The sequence below is a fragment of the Aphelocoma coerulescens genome, chromosome 4A, assembly GCF_041296385.1.
Source record: "Aphelocoma coerulescens isolate FSJ_1873_10779 chromosome 4A, UR_Acoe_1.0, whole genome shotgun sequence".
NCBI lineage: Eukaryota > Metazoa > Chordata > Aves > Passeriformes > Corvidae > Aphelocoma > Aphelocoma coerulescens.
In genome coordinates, this window is record NC_091018.1 from 18,487,283 (window position 1) to 18,506,892 (window position 19,610).

The 19,610-nt window shown below is 50.8% G+C and overlaps 1 protein-coding gene across 3 annotated transcripts in view; it reads right to left on the reverse strand.

Moving 5' to 3' along the window:
• The window catches only part of LOC138110568 (gamma-aminobutyric acid receptor subunit alpha-3), a 91,027-nt gene that overhangs the window by 31,798 nt on the left and 39,619 nt on the right, over positions 1-19,610 (reverse strand). Inside the window, exon 1 of one of the 3 annotated variants that reach the window (XM_069015631.1) lies at positions 8,263-8,277. The exons of the other annotated variants lie outside the window; for them this stretch is intronic. The gene's annotated coding sequence lies outside the window, so the exon portion shown is untranslated. Of the gene's footprint in view, positions 1-8,262; positions 8,278-19,610 lie in introns of those variants that run through there. 3 annotated transcript variants of the gene reach the window in all.

A 19,610-nucleotide genomic window follows, 5' to 3' on the forward strand; every position in this document is an offset into this window, starting at 1 on the left:
CTTGCCTTCAGAGGTGTCACTCTACAGCCCCAGCCAGAAACTCCACCCTCGGGTGCCTCCTCTCCCTCTTCAGGACAACTTCAGTCCATGGGCTGCCTTTCCCAGTCCCTACCCGTGGTTTTTCAGGTGGCCTTTTAACCTGTGGTGCTGCCTTGTTTTGGAAAGCAGGAGCTGAATGGTGTCTCCTTGCAGGGAGAGAGGCACTGAAAAAGGGAGGGACACTTCTGGGTGGTGTGGCACGTGGCACCCTCGCTGTGACTTGGCACTTGGGACTGCCAGGCCAGTGCTGGGAGAGGACAGGGAAGCACAAGCAGAGGGGTAGCTGCCCAGGAGGAGAGGGTGACCTCTGCCCACAACCTAAAGCTGCAGAACTGGAGACATCTACATCACCAAGCACACACCAGAAAGCCCTGATGTGGCCCTCACTGCTGCTCTCCTGCTGTGGGGGCAGTAAGACTCCCCCACACACATTAAGAGTTGCTTTTCTTGCAATTTTTTTTTTTCTGAGGGAGCTCAGAAATAGCAGCAGAGAATGAAACATTTCTGTGAACATCACTGCAGTGCTGTTGATGCCTCCTAGGCTTGTCCAGCCCAGCCAGGGGATAAAGCTGACTCCAAGGACATTGACAGAGCTCCTGCCACACAAAAGGCCACAAAGCAGCGTGAGCTATTGCTAATGTCATGACCACAGACATCCCTACTGCACCTGGAGTGCTTCCACACCAGGTATCCTGGGAGCAGAGGCTGTGCTGGGGTCAGGAGGGAAAGGCTGGGGAACAGAGGTGGCAAAAAACCATGAGAACCTACTGGCATTCCCTCCAACCTCGGGGAAAGGGAGAGCAGAGCTGGAGTGCAGAGATGCAGGCAGGTCTCAGCACAAGCCCTTCTCTCTCCTCAGCTGGGTATGACTGGGGGATCTCAGACAACACAGACAGAGGTCATGATCAGCCTCTTCAAACTCCCAGTCCCAAAGTAAAAATACATCTTTTCAGACGTTGCTTGGCTGTTGCAGTGGCCCAGCAACCTTGAGTATGAAATTACTTGCTCATAAGCAAAAGCCAAGTCTCCTATCACAGACATTCACCCCTGTCTGGCAGCTCAGCCCGGGCACCTTTCCCAAAAGTGGACAGCAGTGTGTACGTGTTCTTCTTCTGAGAAGAAGTGGCAAGAACCTACACAGGATGTCTCGGTCCTGTCAAGGCCAAATGGCAGCCAGCAGGGCCAGGAGTGCCACCAGGGGGGCTGGCAGCTGGCCCAGCCCTTCAGAGACCAGACAGAGGTAACTGCAGCATCAGCTCTAATTCCCTGAACTGCCTGAAACACCCCCACATCTCCAGGAAAACTCACTTGGGCAGAAACATCACGACACAGCTGAGACCCCGCTGGCCCTGCAGGTAATCCCAGAGGTAGTTCAGCCCACCCAGACCTCACCACCTCTGATGGCACCCGCCTCTCTCTAAGGAGCACAGAGGTGAGGATGAACAGGGTCCATGGATGAAGGCTGGTGGCCTGGGACATTGTGGTTAAAGACGACAGGATGCTCATCTGCTGCAAAGTGGGGTCAGCCAAGGACAGAGCACTGGGAAATCTGTACTCTGCAGAATAAACCACATAGTAAGGAAAGAAACAATAGAAACGTCTGAAACAAATGTCTTATCTCAGCAAAAGCAGGGGTGAGTAAGAGCCTGCAGGGGATTGCCAACAAGACCTTTGGGTTGGATCCTTATCTAGCTCTGCCGTGTCACGGACGATTTGTCTCACGCAGTTTTGCCTGGCTATTTGCTTGATTCCAGAATAACTGGGTCTGTGTAACAGCTCTGACGCCCTCAGTTACGCTCCCAGTGACTTCTGCAGGGTTATGATCAAAAAGGCATCACATCCAGATGGGGAACAAGGCTATCTGCTGCTCGCCAGGAAAGCATCGAGCCTGTTTCCCCAGTCCTGGGGTGCTGAGGCTTTTTTTCACCCACTGCTGCTGCTCCAATCCCCTGGCACTGCCAGCATTTGCTGTACAGCCAGTTCCCAAGTTGCTGCTCTGTGAGCCATGGTGATTAATTACTACCTTCTCTCTGGTGTGATGGCACATCAGTGTCTACAATTGCATGTCCTCCAGCCAGACTAGAGAGAAATCATCCGATCTGTAAACACAGCTACGCATGGGGTGTCACTTCCAGCTGTGCTTCTCTCCTTTCTCCCCTCAACCTGGATATTTCAGGGAGAACGAGGAGTTCAAAAGAATTTCAGGGGCTGTCTCGAGAGACAGCCAACAACGAAGCCACTCACACGTGATGAGAGAGATCAGCATGGTCTGCAATTACATGTGCTTAATTCTTCGGCGCAGATGAAGTGAGATGATGCCTGTCAAACCCTCAGAGAGACAGCCTGCCCTGCCTCCCTTTCTTAGCAGGGCCACGCAGAGCTGAGGCAGGGAATAGATTTATTCCCTGTCTACCACCCCATGCTGCAGATGCAGAGTTCTCACATGGCTGCAACCAATGTCCTCTGCGGGAACGAGCTGCAGGACCATGAAGTGACCCAGTTACCACTTGAGTGTGGCTTGTCTGGGATTTATGGCACGCTGTCAGGCATAGATGGATGTGGAAAACTCCTTGGGTTTGATGCCTTAGGTTTTACCTTTTATATTTTTCAAACCCTGCACTGCCTGGTGTGTAACTCTGAGTTTTGTGTGGCCTGTCAGCTGCTGCTCTCTCATGATGGTCAGATATAACAAACCTCTCTAGGTTTGCTCTTCAAGGACACCTCGATTGTCCCAGGCCCCAAAATGTGTAAACTAAAGCCTTGAGAGGAGGAGCAAACTTGGGGTAACTACATCATTAACTGAAGTTGTAATTGGAGAATTAACCTTGATATGCAAATGAACCAAACTTATAAAAGTGTGAAGAACCCGTGACCCAGCATCCATCTTGGGTGTAGCCTTTTGACTGCTCAGGGTGTACCTTTGAAGGCCCTTCAAACAAATACCTATTTTTAGTCTCTTCTTCTCATCTAGCCTCTGTTCTTAGGTAGTCACATCAAGGCATCAGGTTGAGTAGGGAAGATCAGCTCGGTTTTTGGAAGAGAAATCCCTCAGGAGCCTGCAAATGTGCTGTACATGTGCTCGTGGCTCTGACCCAGGTCTGAGCTCTCTCTACACCTACACAACTCCATAACCAACTGAGTTTGGATCAAGGCACAACTCCTGCTTAAAGTGGAGGAGTCAGACACACCTTGTTCCTCAGCACAGTGCTGAGAGGCACAGGGGGCATCTGCTGGTCCCTTTTGGGTGAGTAACTGCGCTCCCTCCCCAGCACTTCTGTGGGAGTAACAGCACAGGGCAGCCCAGTTCTCTGGTCTGACCTCGCTGCACTGCCCCTTTGTCTGAACACACACTGGATAAGGGGACTCCAGGCTCACCTGGCACGCTGGCTAAGTCCAGGTGTTGCTGCAGAAGGTGCTGTAGGGATTTCGCACCCTCCCACGCTGGTGAAAGGCATTTTCTCACCCTTGTCACAAACCCACCTGTTGTGGGGTGCAGGTTACAGCTTTATCCAGCAGAGAAGCCGAGGAGAGATGCTGCTTCACCAGCAGTGGAGCCAAGAAACCCTGCTTCCCGCAGATCAGCTTTTCCTCCCTGTTTTTCTGATGCCTAACACCAGTTGATCCCACCTAGTTACCTCTCTCTCCTTTGGATCTTTTTCCACTTGGCTTCATAATTCCTCAAATCTTGCAGAGACTCCAGATCTCAGAGTTACCTACCTTTTCTGTCAGGCTCTGTTCAGATCAGCCAGCGGGCTCTAAAGCTTATAGAAGACAAAAGGCAGGAAGATGGGTGTGATAAGCCTTAGACCACTAGAAGCCCTGGCTAAAAACCTACCACAAGGCTCCACAGAACGTAGTTTAGTTTAGCTTCCCCCCCCATTTATCCACGTGCACATATTCTTATCACCACGTTAAGACACACATCCAGGGGTTAAGACTCAGGATGTGGTGCAAGTTATTGATAAACATCCAGCCCAGCAGGAATAGAAGAAAGAATCAGAAGAAGCGAGTGCTGGAGGGTGTGCAGCCATGGAGGCTTTACACACACCCCTCATTCTCACACATACAGACTACAAACAGAGCCTACAAATTAGCTGTGCTATTTTTGCCACAGACAGAACTAAGACAGAATGAACAAAGCTACTGTCGTTACTATTTTAAGGACTCAGGACACCCTCAGATGCCAGGAAGACAGAGGAGGAATATGTATGTATGAGCATGCTTTTAGAGGCTCTGCAGTGCTCCGAGACCCCGTGGTAATGGAAGGGAGATGCTACGTAAACGTGTTTGTTATATATTATAAATACAGTGAGAAAACGTGTGAATATAAATTAGCATGCATAATTTAACACGCTCAGTATTAAAGCCTGTCCTTGATGGCTAAGCCAGAGGCGCTTGGGAAAGGGAATCCCTGCTGGTCCCTGTGGACAGGGGAAGAGCAGTCAGGCAACGCCGTGTTGCCAGCTGGTACATCCAGCTGTGCCCTAAGGAAACCAAAGCCAGGAGAATTTTGCTGCAGGAGCAGTAACATGAGGGCAAAAATACCAGTCTGCTACCTCAGCAATAGGCAAACCACCCCGTGTTACCTGCAAACCACCTGTGTTCTGGTTTGGGCCTGCCTTAACTTAATCTTAAGTTAATTTTCCCCTTTAGGGATCAATGACAGCGTTCTTGCTGACCATATCAAAGGATCTTGGAGAACAGCACCCTCAGGGAAGGACTGCAGCGGGTTGAGTGCCTCAGTGCCATGGCTGAGGCTACAAACACAGGAGAGATGAGGCACCAGAACAAAGCAGCCACAGGGGCCTTTGCTGTACCCCTTCACACATGTACAACCCAGCTGGCAAAACCACTTATTAGACCAGGCTTCTCCATAACCTACATGAACCCCGTGTGCCTCTGAAGCTTATTCCTCAGGCAGACTGTCCCTGGCAGCTTTTTGCTTACTCCCTTTCCCAAAAACACCGAAGCCTTTTGTTAACTCATGCTCAGCAAGCCTTTCTTTAACAGAAATCACCACCTCCTAACAGGCCACAGTTGCTTTAAGAGGAGCTGCAAAACCTTCAGATCAGTGCCAGTAACATCCTTAGCGTTTGTAAAGCAATTACTGAGCTCTGCAATTCATCAGGCGGATCCCCAGGAAAAAGATAAGCACAAAGGTGCAATACAAAGCTGCTGTTGCCAAGCTGATAATCATTGATAGACAACAGAGAAAGCAGCTGCAAAGACTGGAAAGGCAGGAAGCAAACAGGGGAATGCAAGAAAAATCAGAGAATCGTTAAGGCTGGAAAAGACCTCTAAGATCAAGTCTAACCAGCAACCCAGCACCACCACTAAGCCGTGTCCTCAAGTACCATATCCATGTGGTTTTTGAACACTTCCAGGAATGGTGACTCCAGCACTTCACTAGGCAGCCTGTTCCAGGGTTTGACAACCGTTTAAGTAAAGAAATTTTCCCTAATATCCGAGCTGAACCTCCCCTGACTCAAGGCCACTTCCTCTCATCCTGTCACTGGTTGCCTGGGAGAAGAGACCAATCCCACCTGGCTGCGCCCTCCTGTCAGGGAGTTATAGAGTGATAAGGTCCCTCGAGTCTCCTTTTCTCCAGGCTGAGCTCCCTCAGCCACTCCTGGTGCTCCAGACTCTTCCCCAGCTCCATTCCCTTCTCTGGACATGCTCCAGCCCCTCAATGTCTTTCTTGTCATGAGGGCCCCAAAATTGAACAGAGTCTCACTCAAGCCAAATGAGACACACACTGCGTTACATTTATGTCATTGCCCAGGGAGAAGGAACAAAAGAGATGTCTCAGTGAGGTGCACGAGGTCTGCAGGCTGAGCCCTGAGCTCCAGCCCCACCACTGCTGCTCTCTGCACTGAGCATGCAGCGAAGGCAGCTCTGCTGTGCCTCAGTCTCCCCATCTGCCTTCCAGCCCCAGTGCTGCCTTCCCGAGCCTCTGGCTGCATCTCATTCCAGGTTGCTCTGCAGGCTGAGGATTGCCAGGCCACGTGATGGGCTGTAGTGGGCAAAAAATGGAAATAAAAAAATAGAAAGTGACTCCTGGGGGCTGCTGTACAGCTCAGAGGAAGGGCCCGTTTAATTTTCAAGCCTGTCCCCCGAGGCCAGCGCCAGGTACTGAGACAAGATACAAGAGTACCCTAGCAGCGAGCAACACTGTAATTTGCACTCTGGTTCCCTCATCCATTAGCTCCTGGCTGGCGTTTCCTTCAGTGGAGAACTCAATCAGCTCCTCAGACAGTGTCCCTCCGGTGATGCTTCTGGCATCCTTCACCTCCTCCACTGCCAGGGCACTGCAGACAAACGTTTTCCCTTCTTTGGGCACCCCAGTGTGGTGTGAGCTGTGCCAGAGCCCAGCTCTGCAGAGAGCTGTCTGTCCCTTGTCACGCACGGGTCACTGGGCTGTGTGGCCAGTGCTCACTTACTTCAGCAATGCCAATACAGTGTGCAAATAAACTGATTTAATTCACACTGCCCTGCACTGGTCAATTTAGCATTTCCCCTGAGCTCACCCTGTGCCACCTCTGCACACACCGAGAAAGGCACTGGGAAAGAAAGGAGAGAAAGAAATGCACTGACTGCCAGGTGCAAATAACTCCTCCTGGGTTTGCTGCACGGAAAAACAGAGTCTCCAAAGCACAAGATAAACCCCCAAACTTGCCCTGTGCTCCTCCAGGACATCCCCTCTCGCCTGCCTTCCCCCTGCTTCCCAGGAAAAGTTGCTGGCTGCCAAATGGGGCCAGCAAACCCTGGCAGCAGTGGAGTCATGCCCATGTGGCAAGACGGGCTTAGTTGTGCATTCAGGCTGCTGTTTTATCCCCAGGTGAGCAAAACAATTTCAGAGGAAATTCCATTTTGGCTCTGAACCTCCCCCTCCCCAGCACTGTTCAGGCACCAGCATTGCCTGTCCCAAGGACAGGAAGGCTTTTTTTATCACAGTTACTCACAGAAATTCAGCAGCTGATAGGGAATTGTCAGTCCTGCCCGCTACATGAATTATGATATGCTGCATGGTACTCTGATACTCCCATCAGAGACAGGCAGAGGGCAGATGCCTCCAGATGTATGTAATTTTTAATTTCCTTTGCTGGGGAAAATGTTTTCTTGTTTTAGTGATGTATGTTCAAAGCGTTCCAGTTCCCATGGCAACTCCCTGCTTCCACGGGAGATGTCATTTTTCATGGCATCCCTTCAGAATTCGACATCTCCTAGCAGAAGTTTTGAAGAAATGTCTCTCTTAAATATATATTTATTAGAGACAGTGCCCGAGAGTGTGTTTTATTGACACGTTTCTTAGGTGACTCAGCCTACAGAGGAGAGAGCTGTCTCCAGAAATATGCTGCCTGCCAATCTGCCTTTCCTCAGCTTCTGTTTTCAACCACAACTCTCCCTCTCTTTTCCTGCCATACAGTTATTTGCCAGCACCTGCTCCCATCTTTTTTTTTTTTTTTTATAATTCCTTTCTGTTCCCATCACTCTTGTCCATGCCCAGCTCCCCAGCAGAGCATGAGGGGAGTACCCAACCAGCTCAGCATGTGCTGACAGTGTCTGTGCCTATTCTCTGCTGCCACATTTGCATGTAGAGAAAACCCCAAAGTAACTGCAAAATAGAGACTGCATGAGCCTCTCCATGCTGGAGGTGCAGCAGCAGGAGCACCTGCAGCTCCCTGCCCCTGGATGCTCTCCCTGTGCCACCTGGCTGTAGCTCTTTGGGTGCCATGTGCCCCTTGGGAAGGGGTGAGGGCATCAAAACGCTCATCCCTCTCCCCAGTGCAGGAGGAGCCTGGGGCTCCCATCCTGGCTGGGGGAAAGATTCGTGCCCCAGGTATAGTTTAGAGTTTATCTGGTGCCACTTGGGCAGCAGTTTCAGTGGTTCAGGGTGTTGTGGTACCTCTCCATGCCCCACAGGGGTGGAGCTGAGGGATGCTGAGATGGAGCCACCTCCCTGCCTAACCCCAGCCTTCCCTGCCCCACCGAGGCACGCTGCCTGCCCCTAACCATCACCCCCCAAACCCTACACCCCTGGCTCTGCAAAGGCCTGCAGAGAACGGGACAGGTAACATCCCTCCCACAGCAGCTTCCAGAGATTTTTCACAAGACCCCAGCGGGGAGTTTCTATTCCAGGCTGCAAGGAGCCTCCAGCTCTGCTGCCATCCGGGATAGGGCAGCCCCCAGGCCGTGCAGGGCTGTTCAGGTTCCCCCAGGTACCTTCACTTGCCCCACGATCAGCATCTCCCAGCAGCTCCTCGGAAAGAGGCGGCACCAGCCCCGCGAGGATCCCGGCGGGAAACCGCGCTGGAGATCCTTAATAGAGCTGTAACATTACAGCTCCAAATTGCCTTCCTCCAGGAGACAAATCCGAGCGAGGAAATTGGTAGGAGCTGAGCAGATCTGGAGGCTGATGGAGCTAATCCCAGGCATGTTTAAATGCAAAGGCCCAGGGAGCCTCACTCAAACCCGACACGAGCGCCGGAGCGCGCTGCTGGCTTTAATTCTCAGGTGCAGCCTCCTCCGAGGGGTGGGAAAAGCAGGGAAAATCAGAACACTGGGAGCAAACACCACACGCCAGCTTCAAGGTCAGGACCTCAGCAAAGCCTCAGCCAAACAGCAGCTCCTGTTCACCCTGTTTTAGAAAACCACACGGATAAACACTGCTGGTGTCCCTCGGAGGAGTTTAGAAACGTTTTCTTAGCCCAGCTTCGAGCCGGGACACACAGGCTCAGGGGACACTTCTTGCTGACTCCAGGCTTCACATTAATTGTCCCGTCCCACCAGCCATTAATCAAACGTCTTCCACTTGCATTTTTATTGAAAATCAATTTAATAAAGTAGGTGGGAGTCCACACGCTTCCATAACATCAGATAAATATTCATGGGCGCTTACACTGCTTTAGCGAAATGAGTTTTTTAAATTTAACTGGTGCAATTTCCTTGTTCCTTAATGTATGACTTGGCTTGCCCTTGCTAAGAAACAGGGATGAGGTGGGACTGGCTTACTCACAGGCACAAGAAAAACTCCTCTGCTCTGGAGCCAGCACCTTTGGGCCAGGATTATGTTACCAGTAATTGGAAATACCAGTGCTGGGGTCAGCATCACCCAGAGCAAATCCCCAGAGCTGAGGTGGAATTCCAAAGGGCCACTTGGAGTTGAAAACTCATTTCCCACCACCGAGATCATGGCCCCCATTTTTACCTCGGCAGGTGTGCCCTTTGATTTCCACTTTTCCCTCCCTGTTTAAGCAGTCATTGTCCTCCAGCAGCCAAAGCTAATGAAAACCCTTGGAAAATGCACCCCCCTGATGGTTACTGAAGGAGGTTAAAAGGCCTCCAGCTACCAAAACACACCACACACCAGGGATAGAACAGAAACACACCCATTCAGAATCTGAGAGTCCTTGGAGCAGGGATGAGCACCATGATCAGCATCACTGAGACAATCTCCACCTGCAGCCCTCGGGAGGGCAGGTTAACCCCAACCAAGGCTCCTTGCTGCAGCTCTCCTTCCCAAAGGCGGTCGCCAGAGCCAGATGGAAGAAAGGAAAAGCCTGACACATGGATCAAATTTAGGAGACAGGCGGGAGTCAGACAGTCCCTATCAGTGAGAGGTTTTACAGCATCTAACAGCTCTTTGTTAACTGGAGCAGCGAGGAGCTGCAGCTCCCAAAAAGCAGCAATGCAGGGCAATTCAGCCACTGCTGGGATTCTTGTCATGTTATCCCAGTGATACCCTTCCCTTGAAAGGCAGTGCTTCAGAAATCCAGCACACCATCCCTTTGCCTTCGTTACTAACGCAAACTGACTTGTTTTCATCGTTACAGCCCCGACCTCATTCCCTGTGCACACGCTCCCCACAGCAGCTCAGAGCCCTGGACAGGATTTGCTTTCCTTGGTGCTTTGGTGACATGAAGGTTGTGACTGGCCCTGCAGACTGGCACAGAGAGCCCGAGCCCAGGGACAGGGCACAGAGCCCTCCCAGCCCCGTGCACTTCCACTCCTGACAGTCACATTTCCCGTGCTTCAGCTCCGGGACGTGGATGGTGTGAAGACAAATGGGATCCATGAAGTGCCACCGTCATCATTTTCCCTTTATCCCCAGCACCTACAGAGGCAGCAGAGGTGGGCAATCGTCACTTTGTGATGTCACCGGAGTCTCATCGCTCAGTTCCTCCCAAAACACAGCAGGGATGATTCTCCTGCAAGCCTCCCAGAGCACTGATTTCCCTGATTTCCCTGCTATTAAGACAGCAGCCCTGCTCTGGAGAGATCACCCTGGCTGGAGACAAAGTGCCTGTCAGCAAACAGCACTAAATACAGGCTATCACACTCGACAGATGATGGCATGCTTTTCGTTTTTTCTGTCTTGGATGCAGGTCACACCACTAATGTCATCTCCAAACACCGAAATCCTACATGTGAAAAGGTAAAGCTTAATTGCCTTGAACAGCAACTCTTGTATTGACTCCAACATAAGGCCCATAAATATTAATACAGCTATATTTAGCCCCTTTCAATTATACACACAAAATTGAACATCTTTCTGGGAACCAATCAGTCCGGATAGGGTTTGGAATTTTTTCCTTTCCCCTTTTTAATGCATTCTGCATCAAAATAATAATAATTCCAATAGAACCAAAGCTTAAAAAAACCTAAATCAACAAAACAAGTGGATGGAGGCAAAGTCTTAAAGGTATTTTCAGCTGGCTCCACCAACTCACTGGGCAGGTGTTCAGAGGCTCTTGCACACTCCTAACCTCAGCCCTGCCCCACCTGGTTCCCATTTATTTGTTAGACTCAGCCCCTTTGCTGGAGGGCAGCAAATGGGCCCCACTTAAGTTGTGTCCCCAGAGGGACACACAGAGGAACTGCTCGGAGAGGAATGCTTCAGGGGGGTCCCATCCAAGCACGGCCATGCCCACACAAAGCCTTCTGCAGTTAAAGACCTTCTCCTTTGTATAAAAATCACATCCACTTTACTGATTTGCAAATTAATTACACATCGCTTCCCTTGCCAAAGTGGACTTAATGGTATTAACATTACATGACAAAGAGAAGCTATCAGAAAGCTTCTCTCATAATGATGGTTAGATTGATCAGGGGAGAAGAAAGGAGATTTCATGCTTTTGTTCTTTAACCCTTGCTCATGAAAGCAGACAAGGCCCTTTTCTAGGAAAAGGCATTTTCAAATTCTCAGGCGAGACCAGGTGCATCTCTCCAAAGGGAACGGCTCTAATCTTTCATGCACAAAAGCCTGGAATTCAATTCCCACCTGTGCACAGACCCTTCACAGAAAACACGACTTGGGGGGGGGGGGGAAGCCCAGCAGAATTTGCACCTTCATTTTTTGCAGGACAGTGGCCACAGCTGGCTAAAGTGACATCCACATGAGGAGATAAGTACTCGGGTGAGTAAGTAGGAATGCAGACAGCAAAAAGCCCCTGATCTGGCCTGCATGGACACAAAACTTCCTCAACAAGAGCTCTGAAGGATGCACTAAGCCCTGTGCAGAGCCTCTGCCACCCTACCCAGCCAATGCCTGTGCTTTGGGGGGGTTTCTTATGGTCCTCAGACCCTTTCCTCAACAAAGTTTCTCATATCAGAACCGATCCTTCCAAACCAGAGCTGTCTGAAATGGCTTTTGCTACGTTGAAACAGCTTCTGGACTTTTCAGTCACAATTTATTTCGCTCCAGTCATGAGTGGTTCCATCCACTGACTCAGCCTGACCTTTGTCATCAATAGGATTTTCTAGCAAGTTGGGAGAGGGAGGGGAAAAAAAAAAAATCATATGCTTCTTCCATGCTTGTTGTTCTCAACACTTTTGTTTGAATTATATCCTTCCAGCAGGTAAAGAGAACGGGGTGTCCTTTTCTCACGATGCAAACTGCAGATTAAAATCCCTCTCTAGGCTATACTCTGTGCCTATAATTGTCAGTACTCCATGAGCACTCTTTTTTTTTTTGTACAAACATTAGCTGCACATCCTTCAGAGGCACATTTTTAAAGTTAAGTTACAGGTTCGTAGACAAAGAAATATTACAGGAAATTCCTGTCCCACCACGTGAGAGTTTTGCCACTTACTGCAACAGGGTATTTCCCTCTGACTTTTAATAGTATTTGCTTAAGGGACCCTGCCCAGTTTCACAGCACTCCCCAAAGCCTCATGCATCTTTCACCCTCACAAACACCCCAGTATTTTTATTTAATCAAACAATAACCTTTAAATAAATGGAACAGCATTAAGAAGCTAACAGGTCTGAATCAGCAGCATTAATCCCCCCGCCACAGGGGGCTCACATAGATGGGATTTGATTGCTTCTTCCAGATGGATCAGGGCTGAAATTCACCACCGACACAATCAATGACTTTGCCTCATCAGACATAAACAGTGCCTCTGTATTACTACGTGAACTGCTGCAAACATTTTATCCTCTAGATCAACAAATGAAATAGCTGCTGTTTCCTCACTATTTGACCAGTTGTTTCACCGCCAGCTTCCCAGAACAAACCAATTAAAGTTGTTTTTAAACTCTATAACATCCAATAAAAAGATCTTATTTCTCAATCCATATCCAAGCCACATTATAAATCCTTTACATGGGACTGAACGAATGGAAATTCTAATAAAGGAGAAGCTGCCATAGTCCAACAGATCAATAAAGACATCCTCACGAGCAGTTTATAGCCATCTATAACATCATCTACTAATGTTCTTAAACCCATCTAACACATGTTCAACATGCTGAAACATCAGCTATCGCCTTCCAGAGTCATTACAAACAAACACCATCATTCCCTCTCTGACACATCCACAGCTCCCCCTCGGGCAGGGATCAGCTGCCCGACGTTCACACTGCTTCACTGCAGGTGTCTGATCCAGCACTGGAGCTCTGAAATGTTACTCCAGTACATATTACTGGGGCAAAAATCCCCTCCAGATGGCTTTCCTTTCCTAGAAAAATTTCTCGCCCTTTGGGGAAAATCTTCTTGCGTGGGTGCACGGCAGGGTCAGCAGCTCCTCGCTGGAAACACACACAGCAAGGGAAGGCACCAGCTGAAAAACAGCATCCACAGGAGCAGGAGAAACACCTTCCCCTCCTCACAGATCACAACCCCACAGCCTGAGGGCTTGGTCGGGCCGCTCTGGAGAGCCCAGGAGCGTGCACAGCAAGGACAGCTGGTGATGGGCTTTGGCCACACGACTGCCCCTTCAGAGGGTGGCTGGGCATGGACCTGGTGTGGTGACCCACTCACAGCTCTGCAGTGGCACTGGCAGCTGCCAGATGCCCCCAAAGCACCCAGTGCTGACCCAAAGCCAGGTGCTGTTTCACACCAAAAGCAATCAACCTCTTTTCACAATGGGTTCCTGACCCCTCCCGAGTGTTTGTGATATCCCTGAAGCTTTGATACAGGCTTGTTGCCCTCAGCACATTCATAACTTATTTAAGAAAAGACTTCCACCCTTAGGCACAGCTGTCAGGGCCGTGCTCCTCGCCTGCCTTCTGATGTGTGCAAGTCTTTTCACACAGAGCCTGCTTCACCGTGCACCGGGGGTTTAAACAGCAACACCACCGGGAATTCTGCACCAGAGAGGAGAATCCATGGCAAAGCTGCCTTTGGAGAGCTGCCCCCGAGGAGGAGACAACCTTTCTTTAATTTGTTCACAGATCTTGACTTCACAAGTTTGACAAGACAGAGCAGGGTCCCCGTTGCCCAGAAAGGTAAACAGAAGGAAACGCTGCTCAGGCAATGCCTCAGCTTCAAATTAAAACTCATCAAGGAAGCTCAGACAAAGACAAAAATCTGAGATAAGACCTGGATTTGGTTTGTTTTTTTTTTTTTTTTTTTTCCTAAGAAAGGATCAAATTCCTCCCTGGAGTAATCAATACAAAGCATGAAGTCAGATCAGAGGGAAGAGATGAGAAGTTGGGAGAAGTGGAACATTAAGACAGAAAAACAGACTAAACACAGACCTGAAAGTGTAGAAACCGTAATAAACCACAGAGGACCCCTCTGTTTGTCATCTCGTGTTTCTCTCACACAAACAGTAGATCTAGATAATGTTTTTGAGGCAGCTTCATCACACACAGGTGAAAAACCTACCCATGAGTGAAAAGGACAATTTCACTGTTTCATCCGGATTTTAGGAAATAAAAGTTCCATAAACTTCAAATCTGGACAATTTAACAATTTCTACCGCTGTTACAGGTTACTTTCACTGCAAACAGATTTCTTCCTGGATGCTGCCAGGCAGATAAGGTCTCGCTGTTTCATCTTGGAGAGTATTGTACTTTCAGGAGAAGGCAGTTCTGTAGTTTAATTATTCTGACTATTTCAGCCCCTCTGCCTTAACGCTCCCACAGTGACAGACCAGCCCTTACCTGCAGGAGCTCAGGCCAAAATGACAGATGCACTGAGGTGTAACACACCAAGCATCTCCTGGGAATGTCTCAGCCTAAAGGGAGCTGCTCTGAACCCAGATCCAAAACCTCTTGGCCATCAGCACTTGAATTAGTGAAATACAAGTGGCCAGACAGGGATACAGATGTTCCTCAGGAGCCATCCTGCCAGACTACACCACCATTAAAAGAGCAGGAAGAAACACAGCACTGCAGAAAGAGGAAACGAGAGAAACCCCAACTGAGGTGCACTTCACCAACAAAATAATAATGGAAATACAACTGCAGGATAAATATTAACAAGTGGTTGTAGATTGGCAAGACAGAGCTGACACTGTAAGGACAGATAAAAGGCACCACCAGCCCTGATCTGGGTCCTGTTGTGAGCAGCAGGCCCTGACTGCACCAAGTTCTCCTTGAGCCCAACATGGGCTGGGAAGTGCTGTCACCAAGCCACAAAGAACACCTCAGTGGGGAAGAGGAGGAGGAGCCTGGGTTGCTTTCACTCCTGGATATGCCCACTTGGGAAGGTACAAACTGGGGCTCCCCTCTGCCTGGATGGGACCGAGCCCAGGGACAAGGAACGGGTGCCACGCCCTGTGCCCAAGCAAGAAGCATCCCAAGGGGTGAAGTGCCTTGCTCTGCCTGGGGAATGGCATTGCTTTAATGCAGATGCCTGTGTTTGCTGCTCCTGCTGAACCCCATGGACACTTCAGGAGGCTCCTCAGTGTCCAGAAACCCCTGGTGCAGAGTTGGCCTGGCAGGACGCTCAGCAGCCACCACCCCCTCAGCAGGGCTGAGCTGTCCAGGGACTCCAGAGATGCTGTAGAAGCTCCAAGGAAATACCACGAGTTACTTTGTCAGTTATGCTGCATCCAGGAGGGATAACACTGATCGATCCCAGCCTAGCTGCTTAACACAGCACAAATTGCTTTTTAATTGCAACTGGAGAAACTGGCTTATCTGGGATGTTTACAACTCATCTTTTAGAAAACTGACCAGCTTCCTCTCTTCTCCTCTTCCTTGGGGCAAAATCTTTCCCTCCTGGCATGCCCTGGAAAAGGCCAGCAGTTTTCTGGAATGCTTCCCAGCCACTCAATACAAAGACTTTGTCCAGCACTGCTCCAGATGCCCTCTGGGTTCCTCACCCTTACCCCAAATGTACCTCAGGCACACCCCTGGCCCCGTGGAGCAGGCAGTCTCTGGCTGAGCTGGAAGAAACCCCTGCCCTGCTTTGCAAACAGCTGTGGAAAGGTCCCACACGCCTCCTCCTTGAGCAGCAGGGTGTTCCCTGATAGCCCTGCATTGCCAAAGCATATTTAAAGCATTCTCGAGGCTGTAAGGAAGGAAAAGCCTGGAAACGTCCCCTCCTGCCCAGGCATTCCCAGGATGGCTCTGCTTCATTTGCAGCACACTGGGCCCAAAAGTCATCAGTTAGGAAAGCAGGCAGAGGGGGTACAGCTGTCCAGGGAGCACCACTGACCCTCAAAGCCCCAACCACTGCATTAACCCTTGTGGCCACTGTGCTGGACAGCACACTGGCCCTGGAAGGACTGCAGGGGCACACAGGGGAGTTTCGTGCATCCATCACTTTGAAGCATCGCTCATGGTCCCATAATTTGCATCCCACTCCTTGAGCATCTCTTCTTTTTGGGCACGGGACATCTCTCCCTTGGTCAGACAGTTCCACCTCCTTCTCCTGGCCACATCTCCTCTCTCCTGCTCTCGCAAGCTCCAGGTAAGCTCCAGGTGCATAAATGAGGCTCTGCAGGGAGCCCCAACAAGGAGAACCTGAGAGCTACAAACAGACACTTCCCACTGCAGCCCCTCCAGGCTGGGCAGAGGATCTGCACGACTTCACAGCTCCACGCCAGGAGCAGAGACCCGTGCTGTCCACAGAAGCTCTCCTGGGACATGTTCTGATCCTGCAAGGCTGGCCAGGACAACAGATGTCTCCATTCCCTCAGGGTCCATTGCTGCTCCTCTTCTGACTTAGTAACCAATCTGCCCCGTGTTCTCCCAGGGGAAGCACAGGTTATCTGCTGACAGTGCCCTCCTCTCCTCCCCCACCGAGTCCTAGAAGATGATCTGTTTATGCAGCTACCCCTTCCCCAAGCCCAAACTGTCTTTCAGTGGTCATGAGGCCAAAGGAATGACTTGGGTCTGTTCCTAAGAGGAATCCAGCCCTAGCTCAGCTGGCAAGAGACAGGGAGAAACCTCCTGCCAGACACTGGGACACAAATGGTCGTGTCCCCAGTGCAGAAGGAGGGGTCTGACAGCCACCTTCCCTCTGCCTTTCTTCTTCTAAGTCAGCCTGGACTGGGCTCAGAAACCTCCCCTTGCCTCAGGACAGCACAGACCCCTGGCTGCACAGGATGTCTCCAGTCTGGGGGCCCAGGGCCACCCTCACCTGGAGCCTGGCTCTGCAGCACCAGGCGCTCCTGAGCAGCCTCAGCACGGGCTTGCTTCAGCTCGTGTCTGCAGCATCCTGGTAGGAAGAGGAGCTCTGGCATGGGAGCTATTAGAGTGGGTGGCAGCAGATGGTGAAAACAGAGGGGATAAGAAAATAAATACAAAGAGGCTATCTTGAGGGGAGAAGTCACCACATTAACACTCTGCTGCTTACACAGTGTCTTCTCCCAAAGTCTAAACAAACACTGCTCAGTTCCCGGCGCACAGGAAGCTGAGGGAGGGGGACAGCACTGAGCACACACAGCACTGCAGAGCCCTCAGAGGTGCTGCAGCCCCAAACCCTGCTCAGCCCTCCATACCCCAAGCGTTTGCAGGGGGATCCCATCCAGAACAGGGAAATCAACCAAGCAAAGAGCCTGCATGTCCTGCTTCCCACAGGTTACGCACAGTTTAGGGAACTCCATCCTTCCACCAGCCTGGGTGTGGGCACAAGATCATCACACCTGCCCTTTCCATGGACTGCAGGGTACTAATGGATGCTCTTGCCTGACATCTTCAGAAAAGCAAGTGGAAGACATTCCCGAGGGAAATGGGGAGACTGCAGGGACTGCCCAGTGCTGTCTCACAGGAAAACCAATGTTCCTCGTCCATCACAGGTTCCCACAGCAGCACAGCTGCTCACCTGGAGCAAAGCAGTCGCTTTCCCAGCCCTCACACAGCCTTGGACAGCAGGAGCCCATCTCTTGCTGACTGCCACCCCAGGCTCTTCCCTCAACCCCAAACTCTGGAGTCTGCAGGACCATTTCAGCTTCTCTGGCCACCAGCAGCAGTGGGAAAGGTCTTTGCCGCTAATGCTCCTCCTGAGAGACCTCCAAGGGTTCAGCCTTGGGGAAAACAACTAAAAGTGGGGAGAGCCTGGCTCACCAGGCTGCTCCATGCACACAGGAACACACTGAGGACAACTCACTCAAATCAAGAGCCCCCAAAACCTGCAGCCCTCATCAACACCTCCCATCTGGGTCTGCCAGAGTGCCTCAGCAGGGGAACACCGAGGTGAAAGCAGTCTTTAAACACGCAGTGGCTGGCTCAGGCAAAGGCAATTTATTATGTTAAACACGTTATTAAAGGATCTAAAGCAACAGAGCAAAGATGTTCCAAGAAAGGTTTGAACTCCCCCAGCAAGGGGCTCCTGGGAGTCCTCTTGTTAATACTTTGCACGGGCTTGTCTGCAGCTGAGCCTGCAGTGAACACAAATGCCCCCTCAGTCCCCTCGCAGAACCCGTTTCAGTTCAATCAATACGGCCTTCGGGGAGACTTGAGGAAGCAAAGCTATTAGTGGGACCACAGTTAATTCCAGGGGAAAGAAACAAGCAACAAAAGCAATAAAACTGATTGATTGCTTATGCAGCCACGGTAACCCTTTCCTGTCTGCGTCCTGCAGCACAGCAGAGAGGAGGATGCTCACCGGAAAAGCCCTTCTTCCCCAAGTCTGGCGTGGTCTCAAAGGGCAGCTGCAGGGCAGAGAGCTGTGGCACAGAGGTGGACAGGGGGCTGGGAAGAGGCAAAGGCTGCTCTGGGGAAGGAAAGTGCCATTCTGGGAGATCCCATCAGCAAGCAAGAGCTCAGGAAAGCAGCAGGACCTTCAGAAAATGGGACAGCATGTGGTGACTCCAGCTTTGGGTGAAGTCACGGTCCAGCAGCACACCTTTTCTGGGCAGGAGAGCTCAGAGCAGTGCAGGGACATCCCCCTGGCAGCCCCAGGGACACACAGTTGTCAGCACCTGAGAGGGGCCACCTCTGCCACAGCAACAACACCCCAGGAAACCAGCCAGGCCCGCATCTCCCTACCCTCACAGCTGCCTTCCCCACACATCTCCCCATTCCTTCTGCCCCCTCACATCATGCTGACTGGAGCTGTAGGCATTAGGTGGGAAGGTGACTGCCACGGCTTTGCTTTCTGAAGCACCTCAGACAAGTGCAGGAGCTTGCAGAGAGCCTCTGCAGCAGCAGCAATGGTGGCAGCAGAGCCTGGGTGAGCGCCCGGTGCCCAGAGCAGCACAGGGGGAGAGCTTGCCAGGTGACAGCTGCATAGGAAATAACTGAGAATATGTGGAGATAGAGGCTCTGTAGCAAAGCAAACTGACTAAAAGGCAATGCCAACACGAGCTGAAGGTTCTGAAAGCTGGTGGTACAGAACCACAGGATCGTTCAGGTTGGAAAAGGTCATCAAGTCCAACCGTCCACCCAGCACCACCACCATGTTCAGCACATGTTCAGTGTCCCCACGTGCCACACCAACACCTCCAGGGATGGTGACTCCACCATTTCCCCAGAGAGCCTATTCCAGTACTTTACAACCCTTTCTGTGAAATTTTTTTTCTTAACATCTAATCTAAACCTGCCCTGGTGCAACTTGAGGCCATTTCCTCGTGTCCTGTCGTTTGTTACCCTGGAGAACAGACTGACCCACACCTGGCTACAGCCTTCTTTCAGGGAGCTGTAGAAGGTGAGAATGTCTCCCCATTTTTTCCAGGCTGAGCTCCCCCAGCTGCTCCTCATCAGATTTGTGCTCCAGACCCTTCCCCAGCTCTGCTGCCTTTCTCTGGACACGCTCCAGCCCCTTGATGTCTTTCTTTTCTGAATGTATCAGCATTTCTGGAAGGGTAAAGCCTCTAAAACAGCAGGAATAAGTTTATCCACAGCTGCTCCATCTACAAGCCTGTCCTTTCACTCTCACAGGCCACCACAG